This window comes from Olea europaea, chromosome 11 (assembly GCF_002742605.1).
Source record: "Olea europaea var. sylvestris chromosome 11, O_europaea_v1, whole genome shotgun sequence".
NCBI classification, from domain to species: Eukaryota; Viridiplantae; Streptophyta; class Magnoliopsida; order Lamiales; family Oleaceae; genus Olea; species Olea europaea.
The window spans coordinates 22,537,468-22,547,454 of record NC_036247.1 but is presented as its reverse complement, the minus strand read 5'-3'; the positions used below and the strand labels follow the sequence as shown (position 1 = coordinate 22,547,454).

Sequence of the window (9,987 nt, the reverse complement as noted above, 5' to 3'; positions counted from 1 at the left end):
TTAATTAATGAAATATCGGAATAATGTAATTTTTAAAAATAAATTAATTAATTAAAAATTTTCTTAATTATATTATTATTTCACTTTAGTGAATGGAGACGATTTAAAAATAATAATAATAATAATAAATTTGAGAGAGAGTGAGAACAACAACGGGTATATAAACGGGTAGAGGCCCCGCTCCGCCCTGTCTTAAGCCGCTCATTGCCATCCCTATTATACCTACTCCTACAGTTCCTACTGCCTCCTCTTTTAACTATTTGGAGGAAAAATAATTCTCTGCAAAACTTTTCAATATTTTGTTTCCATATATCGTTAATTAAATGTATTGACAAGAATAAAAATCTAGTATGGATTATTTATTGTTGTAGAAGAGGTTGTTGATTATGCGGCAGAGATTTTTTGGGGTTTCAAGGTATGCAGGTTGATCAGATAATGTTAAGCTGAGACCTGGATGTGGTACCCGCGGCGGAAACAGAGTACTTGGCTCGTGTTTGGACAACTGATTCGCTGAGGCCAATTCTGATCCCTCAGTGCTGCGTCCCCATGGCGGCGGCATTACTCCTTCACTCTCTTCCATCAAGGTTAAATAATCTTTTTTTTTTCCGAAATGTAGAGTTTTTAATCGTTTCGGAGTCCTTGAAAAATCTTTGTTCAGTGTATTTTCAGATTGATTAGATGTTGATTTAAACCGCACTTTTTACAGAGCGCGCATTATTTCTTTGTATGTATGTGTAATTAAGGGCTGGCATTTAAAGCTCTCACCTTTTTTTATTATATTCTTATGACTGGATTCGATAGTACTAATTAGTTGGATAAACTAATGAAGAGAAGTATGTGGATTCCTACATGTATCTTTGTACTTATGAAAGATACATACTTTTTCAATTTCATGGTTCTCCATTATAACACATGATGTAAGTATGTGATACCTTTGTTGCTATGTGAGTATGTGAGACATACATATTGTTTTGCTGCATCTTAATTTCAATGGAAAATGCATATGGGAGTACCAAATAATTTACTTTTATCAAACAATCAATAAAGTTCCCTCCCCCATCCCCGTTAAAATTTAGAGCTATGAAAAAGGTTTATGGCTGTTACTTTTAAGAACTTAAAAAATTTCTCTTTTCCAAATTTTGATTGTTGGAAGAAGAAAACTTTGCAGCCTTGTGATAATTGATACTAAAGATGATGATTGATACTGACGCCTTAATTCTTGGCTGTACACGTAAGATGTGTAATTGCTGTAAATATGGGCGGAAAGCAATGCATATGCTTTAGGTGGGCATGCCTGGAGTTACAGCAGGTCCATAAAGAAACCTACGGATATGGAAATTTTACTTGAAAGTTTTGTATGAGATTTTTGGTTTATGTCCATTGAGTGTACGATAGATGAGGTTCAGTTACCCAATTAGCCACATATGCCATGCTTAACATTTTAGATTATGATAATGGGAGTACCAAATTACTTATTTTCATTACCCCTACCCCTACCCCTCCCCCTTGAAATCTAGAGGTATGAAAATGGTTATATAGCATAGTTACTTTTGGGAACTTAAAAAATTTTTCTGTTGCAAAATTTGATTGTTGGATGAAGAAAACTGCGCAGCTTTGTGATAATTTAGTTGTTTTGTGCTTTAAAACTAGAGATGATTAATGGTATTGATGCCTTAATTCTTAGCAGTACATATAAGAGTGTAATTGCTGTAAATATGGGCGGCAAGCAATGCATAGGCTTTAGGTGGGAATGCCTCGTGTTACAGCACGTCCATAAAGAAACCGATGGATAGGGAAACTTTACTTGAAAGTTTGTATGAAATTCTGGTTTATGTCTTATGATAGACGAGGTTCAGTTACCCAATTAGCCACATGTGCCAGCCTTAACAATTTAGTATTATGTAAACAAATTTGGATTCCATTATTGACCATGGTCGTATCCTACATCCTGAATCTAGCTTGTAAGGGAGTCTCTTCTCTATTAATATAAACCAAGAACGACAACTAATTTTACCCTGCCCTTGATCTTCATCATCCAATAAGCAAAACAAAAAAATAAAATAAAAATAAAAATAAAATAATAAGCGACTTTATATAAGTACATACTATATATCATATATGATTAATTCTGATACAAAATAATACAAAACCAAGTAATTGTAGGAATTGTAATATCGCGGAACGACACTATTTATACTTTCATTCTCAATTTGGTTCTCACACTTTACTATAATGATTCTATATATACGCATATGATAGGATTGTCCTATCAAATTATGATATGATTTAAAACTATTCAAATTATGACATATCCGATGTTTAGTGGATTTATCCACACCATTTGAGGTTCCATGATTTGTCGTTCGAAATGTCGTTATTTGAGTAGACTGTTATTATATAATTGTGAAATATTCAAAAAAAGAACTTCAAAATTTGGCATCTACTCAAATCACAATCCGCCTCTTTGTTACTCAATCATGACATCTCCAATGTCGAGTCGACCCGCCTGCCCATCTCGTTTCTCTCTACTGCATCATTTGTGTTGACAATGTATGAGTATGGGTGTTTGGCTTCGGAGTCTATTTTCAGAATATGTTTACTCGAAGAAGGATGTACTAAGAGTAATCTCGAACATTTTTAAGGATACTTGAGGTTGCAGTGACTCAGTATGTTTGTCTCATGGGTTTTGAACTCCTCTTCATCCATCCTTTGGCCGATTGTCAGTTTTCGAAGTTCAGCTTTAAGGCACTGCTTTCCAACTTTAGGGTGTTTAAGTTTCTATAATGGACATGCTTCTATAGACACATTGAGCATGTATTCTGATTCTGAAGGTGCATTTGGATGTTCATAAAATGTAATGACAAACGGGGCATGCTATTTTTTATGGCCTCTAATTTACATGTTACAAGGTCTGTGGTTGCTCATCACCATGATAAATGTTTCAATATATTTTACTGTTTCAGACAATAACAAGCAATTTTTATTGTGTATTCAACTGCTAGGGACTACTGCTGCTTTAATCAAAGCTGAGGTGCCATGGTATTTCAAAGGGATCTTTCTGAGGAGAAGCGTATCTTGAAAAGAGTGAAGGGGTAATCATTTTGTAGTTACTGTATTAGAGATATATAATGTCTTACTTGATTGTTGATAATATTTCTTGATTACTCATTTGTAAACTTCAACATTTGTCCTGAATTGTGAACTGATGTGTTCAGTTTTATGTTCTCTTGGCCAAGTGGCAATGGTTCGACAGTTCAACCTGCTGGATGTAATCCGCCACCACTGATAGTCACCTGCACCAAACCAGCAACTTCTACCCCAAAGTTAGTAGTAGTTTCACGAGTGGCAGGACTAGCTCCCTCTTAACGCTGGTGGGGCATCTCCTGCTTGCCCAGCTCACCATGTAGGATTTTCCATGAACCCTGCATCTCAACTTTCTGCCCCATTAAGTCAGGCTTCAGTATCACTTATTACTCTGGTTTCTGACAAACCACTGGCTCCAGCTGCAAGATTGGCATATCAATTTGGCTTGGATGGCCGGTTGGGTTTGTTCAACCAAGAAAGGCATGGGAGCCTTTGTCAGGATGTTCTCAAGAGTAAAACAGCTCCACTTCTAGATGAATACTTTAGTCTGAGACTTTTGGATGAAACATTAAAATGCATCGGGGAATTGAAATTTAGGGCTCAGCATCCTGAAATTGTCAAAGAGGCCATTCCCTTGGATTGAACAAAGGCCACCTTGTGTTGAACCAGTTGCAAAACTTCTGGAATACTTGCTTGCTGATAAAGTCTTCACCAAGGACATGGGAACTGGGTCCTTCCTCCATGCAGCACTGTTGGATGATCTTGCCTAGTGGTGGCAAACGAGCCCGTTGGCTCGGGTGGGCAGGGTGGCCCATGGCTTGACTCGACAAAGCCTGACCCAGGTCAGCTTGGAGCTTATTTGCATAAGCCAAAGCTCGGGCCAAGCCTCGAAAATGAGATGTGGACCGAGCTCAAGCTAGCCTGCGAGCCTCACGAGCCAAAACTTGTTGGATAAATTTTCAACCAAATAACTAGCATACTAGTTTCATTGCATAATGCCCGCCACACGTAGTTCCCATCACCAAATTCAAACGTCTCTCCTTCTCATCACCAAATTCAAACCTCTCTTAGAGAGGTTCAATTTTCAGAACGTCTCGAAGAGACATTTTCAACCTTACAATTTTTTTTCTTATAAATATCCAATTCAAAATAACTTTTTTGCTATCGGTCTCTTTTTTAATCTCGAATTTATTCTGAAATCTTTGCTGTTTATTGTTTTGCTATCAGTATTTTTTCTGTTAATTATTTGATAGTTACGAATGGATTTCACAATTGATGTGGTTAATCAATTTTTGGGCAGTTGGAGCACTCCATACGGTCACAATGTATTCAGTTGACTTGGATGATATCCAAGAAGAAGAAGTGATGGAAACAAAACATTCTAAAAAAGAATTATCGGATACTTGGCAACATATGACATGAAAAAGAGTTTGTATTAAAAATGGAGTAGATATTTGGAAAGAGTATTGCAATTATTATAATAAAGAACTTAATTGGAAACCCGTTTCAAACACGTCTTATTTGAATAGGCATTGGCAAAAGTCCTGCAGAATGAGACCGGGTGGTGTCGACTCACATCAGTCTGCCAAACTTTAGTTAATAAAAGTTGATAGTCCTTAAGAGGAGACCATTATGTAATATATTTCGTTATTGTTCCAATCTTGCACAACTTTCACATCGAAGGAGTCTGTGCGATACATAAAATTATTTGTATTTTTTCAGAATTAAACTACTTTGCTTGAATGTTTTTGACATAATGGTAGACATTCTCTCACATATGCGTGGATCCCGCGCAAATAAAGAAATCCAAAAAAGAAGTGAGTCTCTTCCCATTTTGAGTGTCAGTCAGCCATTATGTCAAAAAAATTCGGGCAACATAGCATGATTGATTGATTTTTATTTTATTTTATTTTATCCTACTGTGCAATGAGAAAGTTGCTATTTAATTATGCTTCATGTGCTTAGATTGATAAGATTCTCCCCTTTTTCCCAATTACATTTTTCAACACCCCCACTTTCCCTTTAATTGCGTTTATGCTTTTTTACCCACATATCCAATTAGTAAAGTCCACAAACATGCATCAGAATCTTTAGTCGTGCATCCATCAGAATCTTTAGTCATGAATAGATCACGAAAATAGGAGTTATGTTATATGTGCCAATTTGGTATACAAAGTAATATATACATCAATCATTTCAAAAATAGATTTTTAAATAATTAGAAATCAATGGCTTGAACTTTGTCAACACTTATTTTGTCAATCAAATTTGTAAACACGCTTTATACAAATAGCATAATATCGAAAGTAGATCTTGTTTCAGTCCTGTGAAAGGTACGATTTTATATAATGTTATTGCATGATTCTTGTGAAAATTGACTCTTGAGTCTATGTTTTTTGACACATCCTATTTCTTGTCAATTTGTCAAAGCATGTGTTTGGAGTTGTTTATTATCTATTTAAATTATAAATATATAAAATGATTTTATATAATGTTATTGCATGTTTCTTGTGAAATTTGACTCTTGAGTCTATGTTTTTCGACATATCCTATTTCTTCTCAATTTGTCAAAGCATGTGTTTGGAGTTGTTTATTATCTATTTAAATTATAAATAGATAAAATGTATGATGAATAAATGTGTATTATTTGTAGGTATTGTGGATAAAATTTGATTTGATTAATTATAAACAAATTATACCACAGTGCTTGTCACCGTGCCACATTTTACAATTTGGATTACTACTTCATTTGTGCTACTTACAAATAATAAAACTTAACAAGTTTCGACCCGTTAGAGTTCAATAAAAATTAAAATTTTAATATATTCTTAAATAAATGATTAAAAAGTTGATAAAAGTTATAAATCGCATAAAATATGTGATTGAAAATGATTCTAAAAAATGGTCAAATAAGGACTTCATTTCATGGTTATTTAATTTTGCATTACTTTATTTTAAAACTTTCAATTTGTTAAAAATGAGATGTGTATTGCTTAATCCAGCCAACCCTGTCCAATTACCATCACTTAGATTCATTGTCGCATAAAATATGTAATTGAAAATTATTTTGAAGAAAAATGAGTTTTAAAAAAAAGACAACTTACAAAAATATCCTTAAACTTAGAGGTATTCTGAAAAATCATATGAAAATTTTTTGAAAGTAAAATACTGTGTAATATTAAAAAGTGACACAATTTTACTTTTTTTTTAATAAAAATTGTCACTTTTATTAAAAAAAAAGAAGGTGATTGATAAAAGTGACAAGTACCAAAAATAAATAAATAAATAAATAAAATTGACAAAAATTGAAAAAAAGAAGAAGAAGAAGAAGAAGTAACAAATACTTAAAAAGACAACAATTTTATTGACATAAAATCACTTATACAATTTCGAACAAATGCACCAATGTCTCTCCAAATGAAAACAATCACTTTACTATTTTTCAAGCACCACACTTTTCTCTCACTTGCCCACCATCTCTCCCTCAATCACTCTTCCTTTATTATGAACTTTGCTGTTTATACGTTGATTTTTGACACGTCGTTTGACATTTGCATATTTGTCAAATGTTAATTGGATGGAAAACTGTTTGAAATTTAAACTGTCTAATACCGTGATGTCATGTGGCAAAGTATAAACCAAAGTGTATACCATAATGTACATATAACAAGGTTATTTTATTATACATTGCCTCTTTCTTTCTCTCTTTTTCTTCCAGCTTCTTACACACTTAGATGCAGCAAACATAAGCTTCCAGATTTCTAGAATTATCAATAAATGGCGGTCGCAAAAAGACAGCAAAGTAGGTTCCTAGAAAGTTTTTCAATGGGGGTGGGATAGAAAATTTTATGAAACATTCTAGGTTCTTCTTCTAATGTCAGCAGTTTAAGAAAAAATTGGAAAGTTGGTGATGATTCTTCATTTGTTTATCAGACAATTTGGCTGATGAGCTATTTAGCGTTCGAGTTTCTTCTTTCTTGGTCTGTAAGCAAAGAGAACTAAAGTTTAGATTTCATTATGGCTTCCTTGAACGTTGCCATTTTTTCTTTGTACTCAGTTGAGAGATTTTGGATTTTGGGGGTTTGTCTTAGTTTAAAACGTAATTAATACGGGATTTACGTGATGTTTATTAATTTAGGGTATTAATCTAATTGAGTTGCTTAGAGCATTTGGCCTAATTTCCCCTTTAAAAATGGGTCAAGACTTCATTTGGTGGTTATTTTAAAATAATGTATTGCATTATTTTATCTCAAAACTTTTAATTTATTAAACATGAGATGTGTATTAATTATTGAATCCATCCAACTCTACCCAACTACCGCCACTTTTATTCATTGTCACATATGAAGGGTGGGGCCGGAGATTATTTATCGTGGGTCCCACACATGTGAGAAGGATGTAAGGCAGTGTCTCCACTTTTTTCACCATTTTCATCTTGCTTCTCTAATATGAAAGAAACAAAGTGTGCACTATCTATAGCATTCGTGGCACTCCTCTTAATGTCCCAAAGTTTTCCTTCTTCAGCTCATCAAACTATCACTAAATCACCAAATGGAATTCAAAGTCGAAACTCTGTTGCTATCGACTCTCGAAATCTTGGCGTGCAAATTAAAAGGAGGGTACGCATAATACCAACCTCTGCCGGCACTGCCTCTCGTGCAAAACCAAAATCATCAGCAAATCGTAAGGACAAATCTATATTTCAACTGTGTTCTCTTCTCGGTGTTTCCATTTTCTTTGGCTTTTTCTTGATCTAAAGATTTGGCCCTTCTTGGTTATTACTTTACCTGCATCACCTCCCTTTGCTCGTGAGCAGTTTGGAAGTAAATGAAAATGGAAAAACTCATTTTAGATTGTTGTAATATGTTTTATGTCCTTCGTTATATTGCTGATATGAAACGAATAAGGTATTGAGTTCAAGTCGATGATTTGTTATGAAATTTTCTGGTAATAACTTGTGCAGACGAAGGAACATTTGAAAAACAAAACATATATGAATAAATTTCTTTATTTTTCCAATAAATGAAGTGATAAAATGTGTTCAAAGGATATCTCTAATGCTTTGGGCTCACAGCAAATATAATCATTTATTGCTGCTGTTGATGTGTCGTTGTTGCTTGCCAATATTGACTTTTGACACCAACCAAAAAAAAAAGTTTAAATTTGCGTGTGAAATTTAAAATATGAATTATGCTACTCAATTAGGGTTGGGTAGGCCCCTGTGACAGAAGTTGAGGTGGTACCACACCGCACTTGATTTGAATTTGTAAAAAAAGGTTGGACCCCAGCATTAAGAGCCCGTCCTGCCCCTAAAATATCGTGAGAGGGGTTAATTGCGGAATTTGAATTTGTAGTTCTTATGACAAACACAAGTCAAATATTAGGTGGACAATTCTTGGTGTTGCAGAGTTGTAGTTCCAATAACAAACACAAGTTAAACATTAACGTTCAATTTGGATATTTACAATCGTGCATTAAGTAATAAATATGGTTGAGGTTGATACGAGAATGTTTCGATCTCTTCTGTTTGAAATTTTCAAAATTTGGTGTATCAAAAGTTATGTGAATTGTCTCTTTTATAAATAAAATACAACCCAATTGAAGTATTGCATCGCAAACCAATATGAGCTAGAAAGGAACTGAGCTTCAAAATCAATAATTTCAATGAGGTAAGGAAAAAAAGAAGTATTTAGAAATGGAAAGGAGGAACTATGAAGGTGCTTATAGGTGTCTTAAGGATTTGTTGAAAAATAATATAAACTATGAAATAATTTTGAGCACATGTTATAAAACTTATTTAGAGTTCGTTATGGTTTTTGAAAAGTTAAAAAGAGTTTTTAAGACTCAAAACAACTTTTGACTCGTTTTATTTAGAAATGGAACGGAGGAAGGTATTTAAAAAGAGTTTTTAGAAGAAGCTGATATCATGTTGTTTCATCTAAAAGTACTTCTAGAACAGAAAGCTCTTTTAAAAGTTAGTTTCACATAAAAATTAAGACAGTTTTCTTGAAAAGATTTTCCACAGTAAACAAAAGTAAAAGTTAAGCTCAATGGAATGGGCACTTAAGATTCCACCATTTCATGTAGTTAGGTTCTCCATACTATTTTCACAATCATGTAATTGATGATAGTGCATGTAAATTACACATGCGGTAATCCTTAGTTACTCAAATTCTAGTACATGAGACACATGTACATTGAACCAGACAACGGAGGCGATCCAAGAAATTCGCTCAGTGCAGGCACAATTTAATCGATGTCAAATTTCGAGTCTTTGGTCATGGATTTAAGGATTAAAAAAATATTAAACAATAGTACAAAAATACTAAAAATGATAGTTCATAAGTTACACTTATTCATTGTGAGTTTTCATACTTTGATATCGTTGTACAATAATTTCATTATCAATCTTAAAAAATGTATCCCATTCAAAAAAATTGAATTTTTATGGTAGGATGTATTGCTTTTTTGTCTTATAAAAAACTTGAATATCTCGTTGTTTACATAGAAACTCTGTCAATTTATAGATGTATTTTATTCAAGATGAGAAGATAAAACTTTGATCAGTCATATTGCAAGCGCCTATTACACTTATCTTTAGCGTACTAATTCAACAATAATGTCAAGTTCCACTTATTCACGCGTAGATGAGTGACTGAGAATGACGAATAATCTATTTTTCATAGTGAGAAAGAAGAAGAAGTTGCCCATGAACACGTAACAACAAAGTTTACATTCATAGACATAAAAGATGAATCAAATTACCCAAATAAAGCTTTCCAGAAGATCCACCAGCAATTTTTCTCCTTAAACTTTCTTCCAAGCACATGATCCATAATTAATTTCCCAAAATCGATAAAAAAAATAAAAATTCTTTCTTTATTCCACAATTAATCATTCAAT

General features: G+C 33.5%; 1 long non-coding RNA gene across 2 annotated transcripts; it reads left to right on the top strand.

Annotated features, from left to right (window-relative positions):
* The first annotated feature begins 212 nt into the window (after positions 1–212).
* Positions 213–4,248, top strand: LOC111403787. 2 transcript variants are annotated; one of them, XR_002704536.1, is made up of 3 exons: positions 213–584; positions 3,003–3,092; positions 3,216–4,248. It is a non-coding gene; the product is annotated as an uncharacterized LOC111403787 (long non-coding RNA). The 2 variants fall into 2 exon arrangements; XR_002704535.1 differs by lacking the exon at positions 213–584 and having other exon boundaries at positions 591–3,092.
* The last annotated feature ends 5,739 nt before the right edge of the window (positions 4,249–9,987 follow it).